This window comes from Hyla sarda, chromosome 5, assembly GCF_029499605.1.
Source record: "Hyla sarda isolate aHylSar1 chromosome 5, aHylSar1.hap1, whole genome shotgun sequence".
NCBI lineage: Eukaryota > Metazoa > Chordata > Amphibia > Anura > Hylidae > Hyla > Hyla sarda.
This window is the reverse complement of record NC_079193.1, coordinates 6,581,866-6,600,369: the sequence shown is the minus strand read 5'-3', so window position 1 is coordinate 6,600,369 and position 18,504 is coordinate 6,581,866. Positions and strand designations below refer to the sequence as shown.

Sequence of the window (18,504 nt, the reverse complement as noted above, 5' to 3'; positions counted from 1 at the left end):
GCTGCCTGTCGCCATATATACGCTATTTAATTGGAACTCTATAGCGCCCATTGCTGACTGTCGCCATATATACGTAATTTAATTGGAACTCTATAGCGCCCACTGCTGCCTGTCGCCATATATACGCTATTTAATTGGAACTCTATAGCGCCCACTGCTGCCTGTCGCCTTATATACGCTATTTAATTGGAACTCTATAGCGCCCACTGCTGCCTGTCGCCTTATATACGCTATTTAAACGCTCTATAGCGCCCACTGCTGCCTGTCACCATATATACGCTATTTAAACGGAACTCTATAGCGCCCACTGCTGCCTGTCGCCATATATACGCTATTTAAACAGAACTCTATAGCGCCCACTGCTGACTGTCGCCATATATACGCTATTTAAACAGAACTCTATAGCGCCCACTGCTGCCTGTCACCATATATACGCTATTTAAACAGAACTCTATAGTGCCCACTGCTGCCTGTCGCCATATATACGCTATTTAAACAGAACTCTATAGCGCCCACTGCTGACTGTCGCCATATATAGGTTATTTAATTGGAACTCTATAGTGCCCACTGCTGCCTGTCGCCTTATATACGCTATTTAAACGGAACTCTATAGCGCCCACTGCTACCTGTCGCCATATATACGTTATTTAATTGGAACTCTATAGCGCCCACTGCTGCCTGTCGCCATATATACGTTATTTAATTGGAACTCTATAGCGCCCACTGCTGCCTGTCGCCATATATACGCTATTTAAACAGAACTCTATAGCGCCCACTGCTGACTGTCGCCATATATACGTTATTTAATTGGAACTCTATAGCACCCACTGCTGCCTGTCGCCATATATACGCTATTTAAACGGAACTCTATAGCGCCCACTGCTGACTGTCGCCATATATACGTTATTTAATTGGAACTCTATAGCGCCCACTGCTGCCTGTCGCCATATATACGCTATTTAAACAGAACTCTATAGCGCCCACTGCTGACTGTCGCCATATATACGCTATTTAACCAGAACTCTATAGCGCCCACTGCTGCCTGTCGCCATATATACGCTATTTAACCAGAACTCTATAGCGCCCACTGCTGCCTGTCGCCATATATACGTTATTTAATTGGAACTCTATAGCGCCCACTGCTGCCTGTCGCTATATATACGCTATTTAAACAGAACTCTATAGCGCCCACTGCTGCCTGTCGCCATATATACGTTATTTAAACAGAACTCTATAGCGCCCACTGCTGCCTGTCGCCATATATACGCTATTTAAACAGAACTCTATAGCGCCCACTGCTGCCTGTCGCCATATATACGTTATTTAATTGGAACTCTATAGCGCCCACTGCTGCCTGTCGCCTTATATACGCTATTTAATTGGAGCTCTATAGCGCCCATTGCTGCCTGTCGCCTTATATACGCTATTTAATTGGAGCTCTATAGCGCCCACTGCTGCCTGTCGCCATATATACGCTATTTAATTGGAGCTCTATAGGGCCCATTGCTGCCTGTCGCCATATATACGCTATTTAAACAGATCTCTATAGCGCCCACTGCTGCCTGTCGCCATATATACGCTATTTAAACAGAACTCTATAGCGCCCACTGCTGCCTGTCGCCTTATATACGCTATTTAATTGGAACTCTATAGCGCCCACTGCTGTCTGTCGCCATATATACGTTATTTAATTGGAACTCTATAGCGCCCACTGCTGCCTGTCGCCATATATACGTTATTTAATTGGAACTCTATAGCGCCCACTGCTGCCTGTCGCCATATATACGTTATTTAATTGGAACTCTATAGCGCCCACTGCTGCCTGTCGCCATATATACGTTATTTAATTGGAACTCTATAGCGCCCACTGCTGCCTGTCGCCATATATACGCTATTTAATTGGAGCTCTATAGCGCCCATTGCTGACTGTCGCCATATATACGTAATTTAATTGGAACTCTATAGCGCCCACTGCTGCCTGTCGCCATATATACGTTATTTAATTGGAACTCTATAGCGCCCACTGCTGCCTGTCGCCATATATACGCTATTTAATTGGAACTCTATAGCGCCCATTGCTGACTGTCGCCATATATACGTAATTTAATTGGAACTCTATAGCGCCCACTGCTGCCTGTCGCCTTATATACGCTATTTAATTGGAACTCTATAGTGCCCACTGCTGCCTGTCGCCTTATATACGCTATTTAATTGGAACTCTATAGCGCCCACTGCTGCCTGTCGTGGTATACAGTTGTGTTCATGCTGCTTCATTTGTACCCGTTTTATAGTATATACGTTAAATACATATACAGTAATGGACACTCAGGACGCATGCGCAGTCGGCCACTTTTCTGAACAGTCATAAATGTAAGTGAAATAGGGACAAAACCGCAGGTGTGAACCCGGTCTAATCCCACGCGGCGCGGATATTCACAAAGCTCCAGGCGCCATCTGCTGCACAATACGAGTATTACATCAGACTGTACCATTCTCCGTACCGAAGGAGGGGGAGTCTGCTCTCTACATCTCCTCTTTTCCCTCAGCTCTATAGACAGATTTATAATAACTCCTCTCGGAAACATGGTATAATGTTCCCTGCGTGTGTGGGGACCGGATGGGGGTCGTAGTGTCCGGGGGTGATGACCGGTTGAGGGTCGTAGTGCCTCTGTGTCACATCCTGTGGTAATAGTGGTACGGCCGGGAGGAAGGAAGCGGCGGCGGCTGCTCAGGGCTCAGTGTACACGTGTCGGGCGGCGGTGAGGTGCGGTAATGTGCGGGCTCCGGGGTCATTGTGTCCCCTGTCTGTATTATTGTTATAGAGGAGGATGGTGTGTAATAACATGAGTATTATTATTATATTACTGTAATAACCTGAGTATTATATTACTGTGTAGTAACCTGAGTATTATATTACTGTGTAATAACCTGAGTATTATTATATTACTGTGTAATAACCTGAGTATTATTATATTACTGTGTAATAACCTGAGTATTATTATATTACTGTGTAGTAACCTGAGTATTATTATATTACTGTGTAGTAACCTGAGTATTATATTACTGTGTAATAACCTGAGTATTATATTACTGTGTAATAACCTGAGTATTATTATATTACTGTGTAATAACCTGAGTATTATATTACTGTGTAATAACCTGAGTATTATATTACTGTGTAATAACCTGAGTATTATATTACTGTGTAATAACCTGAGTATTATTATATTACTGTGTAGTAACCTGAGTATTATTATATTACTGTGTAGTAACCTGAGTATTATTATATTACTGTGTAGTAACCTGAGTATTATTATATTACTGTGTAGTAACCTGAGTATTATTATATTACTGTGTAGTAACCTGAGTATTATTATATTACTGTGTGGAGTAACCTGAGTATTATTATATTACTGTGTGGAGTAACCTGAGTATTATTATATTACTGTGTGGAATAACCTGAGTATTATTATATTACTGTGTGGAATAACTTGAGTATTATTATATTACTGTGGAATAATAACCTGTACAGTATATAATGCTATGTAATAACCTGTGGAGGAGTGGTCTTCAACATGCGTACCTCCAGATGTTGCAAAACTACAACTCCCAGCATGCCTGGACAGCCAACGGCTGTCCGGGCATGCTAAGAGTTGTAGTTTTGCAATACCTGGAGGTCCGCAGGTTGAAGACGACTGCTGTAGAGTATATAACCCTATTTATTAATCTCCTGTATATAACTCTGTTCTGTATATAGTGTCTGTGCTTGTCATGTGACCTCTTATATCTCAGGGCTCAGTACTGGGTATAAAGTTCCGTGCTAGTACTGACCCCTGTGACACAAATGTCATGTGACATACCTAATACTGACTGCTATGACAGTCGTCTTTAAACGGTGAGCATCCAGCTGTTGCAAAGCTACAACCCCCAGCATGCTGGGAGTTGTAGACTTGTAACAGCTGGAGGGTCACCGTTTAAAGACCACTGACCTACGGTATAAGGGTCCTGTGCTAGGTCATGTGACTGACCCTATAGACCTGGGATATGAAGGTCATGTGACTGACCCTATAGACCTGGGATATGAAGGCCATGTGACTGACCCTATAGACCTGGGATATAAAGGCCATGTGACTGACCCTATAGACCTGGGATATGAAGGCCATGTGACTGACCCTATATACCTGGGATATGAAGGCCATGTGACTGACCCTATAGACCTGGGATATGAAGGCCATGTGACTGACCCTATAGACCTGGGATATGAAGGCCATGTGACTGACCCTATAGACCTGGGATATGAAGGCCATGTGACTGACCCTATATACCTGGGATATAAAGGCCATGTGACTGATCCTATATACCTGGGATATGATGGCCATGTGACTGACCCTATAGACCTGGGATGTGAAGGCCATGTGACTGACCCTATAGACCTGGGATATGAAGGCCATGTGACTGGCCCTATAGACCTGGGATGTGAAGGCCATGTGACTGGCCCTATAGACCTGGGATGTGAAGGCCATGTGACTGGCCCTATAGACCTGGGATGTGAAGGCCATGTGACTGGCCCTATAGACGTGGGATGTGAAGGCCATGTGACTGACCCTATATACCTGGGATATGAAGGCCATGTGACTGGCCCTATATACCTGGGATGTAAAGGCCATGTGACCCTATATACCTGGGATATAAATCCATGTGACTGACCCTATAGACCTGGGATATGATGGCCATGTGACTGACCCTATAGACCTGGGATGTGAAGGCCATGTGACTGACCCTATAGACCTGGGATGTGAAGGCCATGTGACTGACCCTATATACCTGGGATGTGAAGGCCATGTGACTGACCCTATATACCTGGGATATAAAGGCCATGTGACTGACCCTATATACCTGGGATATGAAGGTCATGTGACTGACCCTATATACCTGTGCAGGTCTTCCAGCATGGTGGGGCTTGTAGTAGTCCCGTCCGTTCCTGTAGACTCTGCTAGATCAGTCCTGGGACGGTTTGAGGCCTCTCCCTGCTCCTCCGGGGGGAGGTTATAGAAATCCCAGACACGCAATATGTGTTATAGGGCATTCTGTTATCTATAGGACTCCAGCATTTATTTAATCTTTATTTTTCCCCTCAGATGTATCCACCATGATACTGTGGGATGGATAAACCCATAAATGGCGCACATCGAGGCCACATGACCGCGCTCCTTATAGAAGGTAAGATGGAGTCATCATATAGTGAGGAACACATGAAGGTCTTCCAGCATGGACCTGGGATATAAAGGCCATGTGACTGACCCTATAGACCTGGGATATAAAGGCCATGTGACTGACCCTATAGACCTGGGATGTAAAGGTCATGTGACTGACCCTATAGACCTGGGATATAAAGGCCATGTGACTGACCCTATAGACCTGGGATATAAAGGCCATGTGACTGACCCTATAGACCTGGGATATAAAGGCCATGTGACTGACCCTATAGACCTGGGATATAAAGGCCATGTGACTGACCCTATAGACCTGGGATATAAAGGTCATGTGACTGACCCTATAGACCTGGGATATAAAGGCCATGTGACTGACCCTATAGACCTGGGATATAAAGGTCATGTGACTGACCCTATAGACCTGGGATATAAAGGCCATGTGACTGACCCTATAGACCTGGGATATAAAGGCCATGTGACTGACCCTATAGACCTGGGATATAAAGGCCATGTGACTGACCCTATAGACCTGGGATATAAAGGTCATGTGACTGACCCTATAGACCTGGGATATAAAGGCCATGTGACTGACCCTATAGACCTGGGATATAAAGGTCATGTGACTGACCCTATAGACCTGGGATATAAAGGCCATGTGACTGACCCTATAGACCTGGGATATAAAGGCCATGTGACTGACCCTATAGACCTGGGATATAAAGGCCATGTGACTGACCCTATAGACCTGGGATATAAAGGCCATGTGACTGACCCTATAGACCTGGGATATAAAGGCCATGTGACTGACCCTATAGACCTGGGATATAAAGGTCATGTGACTGACCCTATAGACCTGGGATATAAAGGTCATGTGACTGACCCTATATACATGTGCAGGTCTTCCAGCATGGTGGGGCTTGTAGTAGTCCCGTCCGTTCCTGTAGACTCTGCTAGATCAGTCCTGGGACGGTTTGAGGCCTCTCCCTGCTCCTCCGGGGGGAGGTTATAGAAATCCCAGACACCACCTGTCACCAAAGATGATGTCCCCCTCCCCTATTAATAATGTTTATAATATACCTCTACATCTGATAGGATTGTGTTTAACATCCATGTTGTCTTTCAGGAACCGGAGTCTGTTGTGACGGAGCTGCATATAAGGTGTGTATGGTCCTCTGGTAGCTCCTCCGGGCAGGTCCTCCTGTGACAAATGTTTGTGCTGGTGACCCTTTATACCTGTGCAGGTCATGTGACTGACCCTATATACCTCTGCAGGTCATGTGACTGACCCTATATACCTGTGCAGGTCTTCCAGCATGGTGGGGCTTGTAGTAGTCCCGTCCGTTCCTGTAGACTCTGCTAGATCAGTCCTGGGACGGTTTGAGGCCTCTCCCTGCTCCTCCGGGGGGAGGTTATAGAAATCCCAGACACTCAATATGTGTTATCTGTAGTACTCCAGCATTTACTTATTGTATTTTTATTTATTTTTTTCCCCTCAGATGTATCAACCATGATACTGTGGGATGGATAAACCCATAAATGGCGCACATCGAGGCCACATGACTGCACTCCTTATAGAAGGTAAGATGGAGTCATCATATAGTGAGGAACACATGAAGGTCTTCTAGCATGGACCTGGCATATAAAGGCCATGTGACTGACCCTATAGACCTGGGATATAAAGGCCATGTGACTGACCCTATAGACCTGGGATATAAAGGCCATGTGACTGACCCTATAGACCTGGGATATAAAGGCCATGTGACTGACCCTATAGACATGGGATATAAAGGCCATGTGACTGACCCTATAGACATGGGATATAAAGGCCATGTGACTGACCCTATATACCTCTGCAGGTCATGTGACTGACCCTATAGACCTGGGATATAAAGGCCATGTGACTGACCCTATATACCTCTGCAGGCCATGTGACTGACCCTATATACCTGGGATATGAAGGCCATGTGACTGACCCTATATACCTGGGATATGAAGGCCATGTGACTGACCCTATATACCTCTGCAGGATTTCCAGCATGGTGGGGCTTGTTGTAGTCCCGTCCGTTCCTGTAGACTCTGCTAGATCAGTTTTGGGACGGTTTGAGGCCTCTCCCTGCTCCTCCGGGGGGAGGTTATAGAAATCCCAGACACTCAATATGTGTTATCTATAGGACTCCAGCATTTACTTATTGTATTTTTATTTATTTTTCCCCTCAGATGTATCAACCATGATACTGTGGGATGGATAAACCCATAAATGGCGCACATCGAGGCCACATGACTGCACTCCTTATAGAAGGTAAGATGGAGTCATCATATAGTGAGGAACACATGAAGGTCTTCCAGCATGGACCTGGGATATAAAGGCCATGTGACTGACCCTATAGACCTGGGATATAAAGGCCATGTGACTGACCCTATAGACCTGGGATATAAAGGCCATGTGACTGACCCTATAGACCTGGGATGTAAAGGCCATGTGACTGACCCTATAGACCTGGGATATGAAGGCCATGCGACTGACCCTATAGACCTGGGATATGAAGGCCATGCGACTGACCCTATAGACCTGGGATATGAAGGCCATGGGACTGACCCTATAGACCTGGGATATGAAGGCCATGGGACTGACCCTATAGACCTGGGATATGAAGGCCATGGGACTGACCCTATAGACCTGGGATGTGAAGGCCATGTGACTGACCCTATATACCTGGGATATGAAGGCCATGTGACTGACCCTATAGACCTGGGATGTAAAGGCCATGTGACTGACCCTATAGACCTGGGATGTAAAGGCCATGTGACCCTATATACCTGGGATATAAATCCATGTGACTGACCCTATATACCTGTGCAGGTCTTCCAGCATGGTGGGGCTTGTTGTAGTCCCGTCCGTTCCTGTAGACTCTGCTAGATCAGTGCTGGGACGGTTTGAGGCCTCTCCCTGCTCCTCCGGGGGGAGGTTATAGAAATCCCAGACATGTTATGTGTCTGGTAGGATGGGTAAGGTACTGGGTCATGATGTTGGTCTGTAGGGGGCAGTACACTCGGCAGGTTATAGGATATGGGGGGGGGGTCTGCACTTAATGACTGTTCTCTGGTCTTCTTCCAATCAATGTCCTTGTATCTCTGTTCTCCAGTCTGTGGAAATCCTATCGCCCAGGACATGCAGGGTGTATGGATTGGGCTCCTTACTCGAGGCCGCTGCATACCCAGCTGATTGCAGTAGCCGGGGGCAACAGTCCGGCATGTGGCAACCCCCCCCCCCTGCAGTGCGACTGTCACAGAATTATGATTTTTTTTTTTTTAAACTCCATATCATATCCAGAAATAAGAAAGTGATTTCAAAAGTCCAATCAATACCAAAATTTATCGATTAAAAACAGCAGATTACATACAGCCCGGTATACGGAAAAATCAAAAAAGTTATAGGGGTCAGAAAATGGCAAAATGAAGAGAAAATTTAGAATCTGAAATTAAAACATGACGGAAACTAAACACATTTGTAAGGTGAATGGGGTAAAAATTAAAAACCAAAATTGGCAAAACTGCTTTTAAATTTTTTATTTTTTTTTGCCTCACAATTTCTTCTTTGTTTCAGAGAATGTTATGGAAAATGAAAAGGGATCATTACAAAGTACAATTGGTTCCGTGTAAAATATAAATAAATACCGTATTTATCGGCGTATAACACAGACTTTAGGCTAAAAATTATGTGCATGTTATACCCCGATACACCCCCAGGAAAGGCCGTCGCTGCCCGCTTCTCTCCCCCTACCTTTCCTGGGGTCTAGATCGCTGCTATCGGCGCCGCTGCCCGTTCTGTCCCACCTGACTATTGGTGCCGGCACCGGCAGCCAGGGGGAGAGAAGTGGCAGTGGCACCGCTGCCCCGTTGCCTCCCCCCATCCCCGGTGGCATAATTACCTGTTGCCGGGGTCAGGTCCGCGCTGCTTCAGGCCTCCAGTGTGCGTCGTTGCTATGCGCCGTGCAGTGCTTAGCAACGACGCAGGGGACGCACACTGGGGGCCTGAAGCAGCGCGGACCTGACCCCGGCAACAGTTAATTATGCCACCGGGGATGGGGGGAGGCAACGGGGCAGCGGTGCCGGCAATGCCGATAGTCAGGGGGAGAGAAGGGCCGGCAGCAGCGCTCTAGACCCCAGGAAAGGCAGGGGGAGAGAAGCGGGCAGTGACGGCCTCTCTCCCCCTGCATTTCCTGGGGGTGTATCGGGGTATACACGGGGCACGAGAGCTATGTGACTAAAAAGGACTTTGAATATTTATAACATAGTTTCCAAACCAGGGTGCCTCCAGCTGTTGCAAAACTACAACTCCTAGCATGCCCGGACAGCCTTTTGCTGTCTGGGCATGCTGGGAGTTGTAGTTTTACAACAGCTGGAGGCACCATGATTGTAAAACATTTGATTTATAAGCAGGTATAGTTAGAGGCTAAAAATGACAAAGTGGCTGGAAAAAAAAAGATGTGACACAAAGATCAACGTCATCGGGGCTGATGCCTGATCCCAGCCGGTTAGTTGGTGCGCCCTGTTGATACATTTTTTTTATTTATTTTTTTTTTTGGGGAAAAAAAAAGCTGCTCCACCTGCCCGTAGGTTGTGCGCGGTATTACAACTCTGCTCTATTCGCTGTAATGGAACGGAGCTGCAATACCACACACTACCTAAGGACAGGTGTGGCGCCTTCTAGGGTTATCTCCATAGAATTGGGGGGCGGCTCTCTTATATTCCTATTCATGTATCCTCTGCTTTCTCTTGCAGGAGCGGATGAGGCTGCGGATGATGAGATCTCCTCCGGGCGGCTGCGTCCTGATCCTCTTAATAAAGAACTTGTCTGTAATGTAAAAGAAAAGGCGAATAAATGTGAACAGTCTGCGGCCCCATGTCTTGTGTGTCGGATTCATTGCGCCTCTCAATGATCACCTAAAATAATAGTTATGTGCGCAATTAAATTCTGTGTAGCCAAATGTATCCTAATCAGGGGGCCTGTTGCAAAACTACAACTCCCAGCATGCCCAGACAGCCAGTGGTGGTACATGTTGAGACTCATTGGACTATCTGCAGCAAGATTGCAGAGGTACTGATGACTCAAGATGGCGGCTGGCACTCCACCTGCTCCTGCCAGAGGGCGAACCATAGAAGTAGACAATATTACTGATCAGTGCAAAAAAAGTGTATATGTGTATGTATGTATGTATGTGTATATATATATTAGTGTGTGTGTGTGTATAAAATATATAATTGTAATTTTTTTTTTTCATGTGTTTTTTTTTTTTTTTTTTTTTTTTTTTTTTAATAAACCTCTCCCCAAAAAATTAAAGTGAAAGAATAAACATATTTGGTTTTACTACATTGTGCAGAAAAGTAGGAACTATTAAAATATCTTACTGGTTCCGTACGGTGTAAAGGTGAAAAATTACTGATTATTTTTAAATGTTTTTTATATTTTTATTTTATCTTTTTTTTACATCCCAGAAAAAAAAGGGGAAGATAAAATAATAAAAAAAAGTAATTTAAGTAGAAGTGGTACTATAAAAACTACAGTCAAAAATACCACATCTGCCGAAAACAAGTGTTATAGGGGTGAGTAGAGATGAGCGAATTTACAGTAAATTCGATTCGTCACGAACGTCTCAGCTCAGCGGTCGCTGACTTTTCCTGCATAAATTAGTTCAGCTTTCCGGTGGGCTGGAAAAGGTGGATACAGTCCTAGGAAAGTGTCTCCTAGGACTCTATCCACCTTTTCCAGCCCACCTGAAGGCTGAACTAATTTATGCAGGAAAAGTCAGCAACTGCTGAGCCGAGAAGTTCGTGACGAATCAAATTTACTGTAAGTTCGCTCATCTCTAGGGGTTGAGAACAATTTTAAGCAGTAACAGACAAATAACCATGGGTATCATATTGACCTACAGAATAATGACGTCAATTTTTACCGTAAACTGTAGAAATGAAACTCGCCAAATAAGTGTTTCATTGTCCTAAACATTTTATTGAACAAAGTATAATTGGATGTACAAAGAACAAGCTGCATATGGTGGTATTGGAAAATTTAAAGAACTTTGTGAGAAGTGGGAAAAAAAACACAAAATTAAAGCTGGGAGTGTCCAGGACAACCCAGGAAGTGAGGGGGTGGGGCTTAGCTTGTGCTTTGTCCAGGAATGAGTCCAAAATCACCTTGTCACTTCTCTGAAGGGTTAATATAACAAACCATGCAGCTTTATAAAAAAAAAATAAAAAATAAACTTTTTTGAACCAGGTACTAAAGCTGCGCTCCCAAATCTGCGGCACCAGTGTGAGTTCCTGCTATGGCAGACCTGAGCGGTGTCCCCATGGATTGTAACGATGATGGTTTCCATTCTTCCCACAAAGCTGTAGAACAGTGGTCTTCAACCTGCGGACCTCCAGATGTTGCAAAACTACAACTCCCAGCATGCCCGGATAGCCATTGGCTGTCCGGGCATGCTGGGAGTTGTAGTTTTGCAACAACTGGAGGTCTGTAGGTTGAAGACCACTGCTGTAGAATATGTCTCATATATGGGAAGAATCCAGTGTATTCCACATCAGTAGATCACACACTGGAGACGGTCATTCTACTGAACCCAGGGGATTAATGTATTCAGATCCCAGAGATAAATGCAGATTCCGGGGCTAGGTGATCATTGTATCTAGATCCCAGAGATAAATGCAGATTCCGGGGCTAGGCGATCATTGTATCTAGATCCCAGAGATAAATGCAGATTCCGGGGCTAGGCGATCATTGTATCTAGATCCCAGAGATAAATGCAGATTCCGGGGCTAGGCAGATCATTGTATCTAGATCCCAGAGATAAATGCAGATTCTGGGGCTAGGCGATCATTGTATCTAGATCCCAGAGATAAATGATAAATGCAGATTCTGGGGCTAGGCGATCATTGTATCTAGATCCCAGAGATAAATGCAGATTCTGGGGCTAGGTGATCATTGTATCTAGATCCCAGAGATAAATGCAGATTACGGGGCTAGGCGATCATTGTATCTAGATCCCAGATATAAATGCAGATTCCGGGGCTAGGCGATCATTGTATCTAGATCCCAGAGATAAATGCAGATTCCGGGGCTAGGCGATCATTGTATCTAGATCCCAGAGATAAATGCAGATTCCGGGGCTAGGCGATCATTGTATCTAGATCCCAGAGATAAATGATAAATGCAGATTCCGGGGCTAGGCGATCATTGTATCTAGATCCCAGAGATAAATGCAGATTACGGGGCTAGGCGATCATTGTATCTAGATCCCAGAGATAAAGGCAGATTCTGGGGCTAGGCGATCATTGTATCTAGATCCCAGAGATAAATGCAGATTCCGGGGCTAGGCGATCATTGTATCTAGATCCCAGAGATAAATGCAGATTCCGGGGCTAGGCGATCATTGTATCTAGATCCCAGAGATAAATGCAGATTCCGGGGCTAGGCGATCATTGTATCTAGATCCCAGAGATAAATGCAGATTCCGGGGCTAGGCGATCATTGTATCTAGATCCCAGAGATAAATGCAGATTCTGGGGCTAGGTGATCATTGTATCTAGATCCCAGAGATAAATGCAGATTCCGGGGCTAGGCGATCATTGTATCTAGATCCCAGATATAAATGCAGATTCTGGGGCTAGGCGATCATTGTATCTAGATCCCAGAGATAAATGCAGATTCTGGGGCTAGGCGATCATTGTATCTAGATCCCAGAGATAAATGCAGATTCCGGGGCTAGGCGATCATTGTATCTAGATCCCAGATATAAATGCAGATTCTGGGGCTAGGCGATCATTGTATCTAGATCCCAGAGATAAATGCAGATTCCGGGGCTAGGCGATCATTGTATCTAGATCCCAGAGATAAATGCAGATTCCGGGGCTAGGCGATCATTGTATCTAGATCCCAGAGATAAATGCAGATTCCGGGGCTAGGCGATCATTGTATCTATATTCCAGGGATTGGGGATAAATATAGACTCTGCAATAACTATGGGGGAGATTTATCACAACCTGTCCAGAAGAAGAGTTGCCCAACCAATCAGATCGCTGCTTTCATTTCTCAGAGGCCTTTTCAAAAATGGAAGAGATCTGATTGGTTGCTATGGGCAACTCTTCTTCTGGACAGGTTTGATAAATCTCCTCCCGTCTCTATGGGAAACAAAAAGTGACAAAAACTAAACTCTATAGAGGATTGGCCCCTACAGTAGTAGATCTGGCACTGCCGTCCTTATACACAGCCCTGTACCCTGTATACAGTAGAGCAGCCTTATACACAGCCCTGTACCCTGTATACAGTAGAGCAGCCTTATACACAGCCCTGTACCCTGTATACAGTAGAGCAGCCTTATACACAGCCCTGTATACAGTAGAGCAGCCTTATACACAGCCCTGTACCCTGTATACAGTAGAGCAGCCTTATACACAGCCCTGTATAAAGTAGAGCAGCCTTATACACAGCCCTGTACCCTGTATACAGTAGAGCAGCCTTATACACAGCCCTGTACCCTGTATACAGTAGAGCAGCCTTATACACAGCCCTGTGCCCTGTATACAGTAGAGCAGCCTTATACACAGCCCTGTACCCTGTATACAGTAGAGCAGCCTTATACACAGCCCTGTACCCTGTATACAGTAGAGCAGCCTTATACACAGCCCTGTACCCTGTATACAGTAGAGCAGCCTTATACACAGCCCCGTACCCTGTATACAGTAGAGCAGCCTTATACACAGCCCTGTATACAGTAGAGCAGCCTTATACACAGCCCTGTACCCTGTATACAGTAGAGCAGCCTTATACACAGCCCTGTACCCTGTATACAGTAGAGCAGCCTTATACACAGCCCTGTGCCCTGTATAAAGTAGAGCAGCCTTATACACAGCCCTGTACCCTGTATACAGTAGAGCAGCCTTATACACAGCCCTGTACCCTGTATACAGTAGAGCAGCCTTATACACAGCCCTGTGCCCTGTATACAGTAGAGCAGCCTTATACACAGCCCTGTACCCTGTATACAGTAGAGCAGCCTTATACACAGCCCTGTACCCTGTATACAGTAGAGCAGCCTTATACACAGCCCTGTACCCTGTATACAGTAGAGCAGCCTTATACACAGCCCTGTACCCTGTATACAGTAGAGCAGCCTTATACACAGCCCTGTATACAGTAGAGCAGCCTTATACACAGCCCTGTACCCTGTATACAGTAGAGCAGCCTTATACACAGCCCTGTATACAGTAGAGCAGCCTTATACACAGCCCTGTACCCTGTATACAGTAGAGCAGCCTTATACACAGCCCTGTATACAGTAGAGCAGCCTTATACACAGCCCTGTATACAGTAGAACAGCCTTATACACAGCCCTGTGCCCTGTATACAGTAGAGCAGCCTTATACACAGCCCTGTACCCTGTATACAGTAGAGCAGCCTTATACACAGCCCTGTACCCTGTATACAGTAGAGCAGCCTTATACACAGCCCTGTGCCCTGTATACAGTAGAGCAGCCTTATACACAGCCCTGTGCCCTGTATACAGTAGAGCAGCCTTATACACAGCCCTGTGCCCTGTATACAGTAGAGCAGCCTTATACACAGCCCTGTACCCTGTATACAGTAGAGCAGCCTTATACACAGCCCTGTACCCTGTATACAGTAGAGCAGCCTTATACACAGCCCTGTATACAGTAGAGCAGCCTTATACACAGCCCTGTGCCCTGTATACAGTAGAGCAGCCTTATACACAGCCCTGTGCCCTGTATACAGTAGAGCAGCCTTATACACAGCCCTGTACCCTGTATACAGTAGAGCAGCCTTATACACAGCCCTGTATACAGTAGAGCAGCCTTATACACAGCCCTGTGCCCTGTATACAGTAGAGCAGCCTTATACACAGCCCTGTACCCTGTATACAGTAGAGCAGCCTTATACACAGCCCTGTATACAGTAGAGCAGCCTTATACACAGCCCTGTACCCTGTATACAGTAGAGCAGCCTTATACACAGCCCTGTACCCTGTATACAGTAGAGCAGCCTTATACACAGCCCTGTACCCTGTATACAGTAGAGCAGCCTTATACACAGCCCTGTGCCCTGTATACAGTAGAGCAGCCTTATACACAGCCCTGTACCCTGTATACAGTAGAGCAGCCTTATACACAGCCCTGTACCCTGTATACAGTAGAGCAGCCTTATACACAGCCCTGTACCCTGTATACAGTAGAGCAGCCTTATACACAGCCCTGTACCCTGTATACAGTAGAGCAGCCTTATACACAGCCCTGTATACAGTAGAGCAGCCTTATACACAGCCCTGTACCCTGTATACAGTAGAGCAGCCTTATACACAGCCCTGTATACAGTAGAGCAGCCTTATACACAGCCCTGTACCCTGTATACAGTAGAGCAGCCTTATACACAGCCCTGTATACAGTAGAGCAGCCTTATACACAGCCCTGTATACAGTAGAACAGCCTTATACACAGCCCTGTGCCCTGTATACAGTAGAGCAGCCTTATACACAGCCCTGTACCCTGTATACAGTAGAGCAGCCTTATACACAGCCCTGTACCCTGTATACAGTAGAGCAGCCTTATACACAGCCCTGTGCCCTGTATACAGTAGAGCAGCCTTATACACAGCCCTGTGCCCTGTATACAGTAGAGCAGCCTTATACACAGCCCTGTGCCCTGTATACAGTAGAGCAGCCTTATACACAGCCCTGTACCCTGTATACAGTAGAGCAGCCTTATACACAGCCCTGTACCCTGTATACAGTAGAGCAGCCTTATACACAGCCCTGTATACAGTAGAGCAGCCTTATACACAGCCCTGTGCCCTGTATACAGTAGAGCAGCCTTATACACAGCCCTGTGCCCTGTATACAGTAGAGCAGCCTTATACACAGCCCTGTACCCTGTATACAGTAGAGCAGCCTTATACACAGCCCTGTATACAGTAGAGCAGCCTTATACACAGCCCTGTACCCTGTATACAGTAGAGCAGCCTTATACACAGCCCTGTACCCTGTATACAGTAGAGCAGCCTTATACACAGCCCTGTACCCTGTATACAGTAGAGCAGCCTTATACACAGCCCTGTACCCTGTATACAGTAGAGCAGCCTTATACACAGCCCTGTATACAGTAGAGCAGCCTTATACACAGCCCTGTACCCTGTATACAGTAGAGCAGCCTTATACACAGCCCTGTACCCTGTATACAGTAGAGCAGCCTTATACACAGCCCTGTACCCTGTATACAGTAGAGCAGCCTTATACACAGCCCTGTACCCTGTATACAGTAGAGCAGCCTTATACACAGCCCTGTACCCTGTATACAGTAGAGCAGCCTTATACACAGCCCTGTATACAGTAGAGCAGCCTTATACACAGCCCTGTACCCTGTATACAGTAGAGCAGCCTTATACACAGCCCTGTGCCCTGTATACAGTAGAGCAGCCTTATACACAGCCCTGTACCCTGTATACAGTAGAGCAGCCTTATACACAGCCCTGTACCCTGTATACAGTAGAGCAGCCTTATACACAGCCCTGTGCCCTGTATACAGTAGAGCAGCCTTATACACAGCCCTGTGCCCTGTATACAGTAGAGCAGCCTTATACACAGCCCTGTACCCTGTATACAGTAGAGCAGCCTTATACACAGCCCTGTACCCTGTATACAGTAGAGCAGCCTTATACACAGCCCTGTGCCCTGTATACAGTAGAGCAGCCTTATACACAGCCCTGTGCCCTGTATACAGTAGAGCAGCCTTATACACAGCCCTGTACCCTGTATACAGTAGAGCAGCCTTATACACAGCCCTGTACCCTGTATACAGTAGAGCAGCCTTATACACAGCCCTGTGCCCTGTATACAGTAGAGCAGCCTTATACACAGCCCTGTACCCTGTATACAGTAGAGCAGCCTTATACACAGCCCTGTGCCCTGTATATAGTAGAGCAGCCTTATACACAGCCCTGTACCCTGTATACAGTAGAGCAGCCTTATACACAGCCCTGTACCCTGTATACAGTAGAGCAGCCTTATACACAGCCCTGTACCCTGTATACAGTAGAGCAGCCTTATACACAGCCCTGTACCCTGTATACAGTAGAGCAGCCTTATACACAGCCCTGTGCCCTGTATACAGTAGAGCAGCCTTATACACAGCCCTGTGCCCTGTATACAGTAGAGCAGCCTTATACACAGCCCTGTGCCCTGTATACAGTAGAGCAGCCTTATACACAGCCCTGTACCCTGTATACAGTAGAGCAGCCTTATACACAGCCCTGTGCCCTGTATACAGTAGAGCAGCCTTATACACAGCCCTGTACCCTGTATACAGTAGAGCAGCCTTATACACAGCCCTGTACCCTGTATACAGTAGAGCAGCCTTATACACAGCCCTGTGCCCTGTATACAGTAGAGCAGCCTTATACACAGCCCTGTACCCTGTATACAGTAGAGCAGCCTTATACACAGCCCTGTACCCTGTATACAGTAGAGCAGCCTTATACACAGCCCTGTACCCTGTATACAGTAGAGCAGCCTTATACACAGCCCTGTACCCTGTATACAGTAGAGCAGCATTATACACAGCCCTGTATACAGTAGAGCAGCCTTATACACAGCCCTGTACCCTGTATACAGTAGAGCAGCATTATACACAGCCCTGTATACAGTAGAGCAGCCTTATACACAGCCCTGTATACAGTAGAGCAGCCTTATACACAGCCCTGTACCCTGTATACAGTAGAGCAGCATTATACACAGCCCTGTATACAGTAGAGCAGCCTTATACACAGCCCTGTACCCTGTATACAGTAGAGCAGCCTTATACACAGCCCTGTGCCCTGTATACAGTAGAGCAGCCTTATACACAGCCCTGTGCCCTGTATACAGTAGAGCAGCCTTATACACAGCCCTGTACCCTGTATACAGTAGAGCAGCCTTATACACAGCCCTGTACCCTGTATACAGTAGAGCAGCCTTATACACAGCCCTGTGCCCTGTATACAGTAGAGCAGCCTTATACACAGCCCTGTGCCCTGTATACAGTAGAGCAGCCTTATACACAGCCCTGTACCCTGTATACAGTAGAGCAGCCTTATACACAGCCCTGTACCCTGTATACAGTAGAGCAGCCTTATACACAGCCCTGTACCCTGTATACAGTAGAGCAGCCTTATACACAGCCCTGTACCCTGTATACAGTAGAGCAGCCTTATACACAGCCCTGTGCCCTGTATACAGTAGAGCAGCCT

The 18,504-nt window shown here is 46.1% G+C and overlaps 1 long non-coding RNA gene and 5 other non-coding genes across 6 annotated transcripts; all 6 read left to right on the top strand.

Moving 5' to 3' along the window:
* Positions 1 to 2,577: 2,577 nt before the first annotated feature.
* Positions 2,578 to 10,396, top strand: LOC130272832 (uncharacterized). Its single transcript, XR_008843756.1, has 6 exons — positions 2,578 to 2,831; positions 5,139 to 5,220; positions 6,337 to 6,371; positions 6,710 to 6,791; positions 7,431 to 7,512; positions 9,996 to 10,396. It is a non-coding gene; the product is annotated as an uncharacterized LOC130272832 (long non-coding RNA).
* On the top strand, positions 4,935 to 5,067 carry LOC130274764 (small nucleolar RNA SNORA9). The gene has a single exon (XR_008844478.1). It is a non-coding gene; the product is annotated as a small nucleolar RNA SNORA9 (small nucleolar RNA).
* On the top strand, positions 6,105 to 6,237 carry LOC130274765 (small nucleolar RNA SNORA9). The gene has a single exon (XR_008844479.1). It is a non-coding gene; the product is annotated as a small nucleolar RNA SNORA9 (small nucleolar RNA).
* LOC130274762 (small nucleolar RNA SNORA9) lies at positions 6,511 to 6,643 on the top strand. Its single transcript, XR_008844476.1, has one exon. It is a non-coding gene; the product is annotated as a small nucleolar RNA SNORA9 (small nucleolar RNA).
* LOC130274761 (small nucleolar RNA SNORA9) lies at positions 7,234 to 7,366 on the top strand. The gene has a single exon (XR_008844475.1). It is a non-coding gene; the product is annotated as a small nucleolar RNA SNORA9 (small nucleolar RNA).
* Positions 8,068 to 8,200, top strand: LOC130274763 (small nucleolar RNA SNORA9). The gene has a single exon (XR_008844477.1). It is a non-coding gene; the product is annotated as a small nucleolar RNA SNORA9 (small nucleolar RNA).
* Positions 10,397 to 18,504: the final 8,108 nt, after the last annotated feature.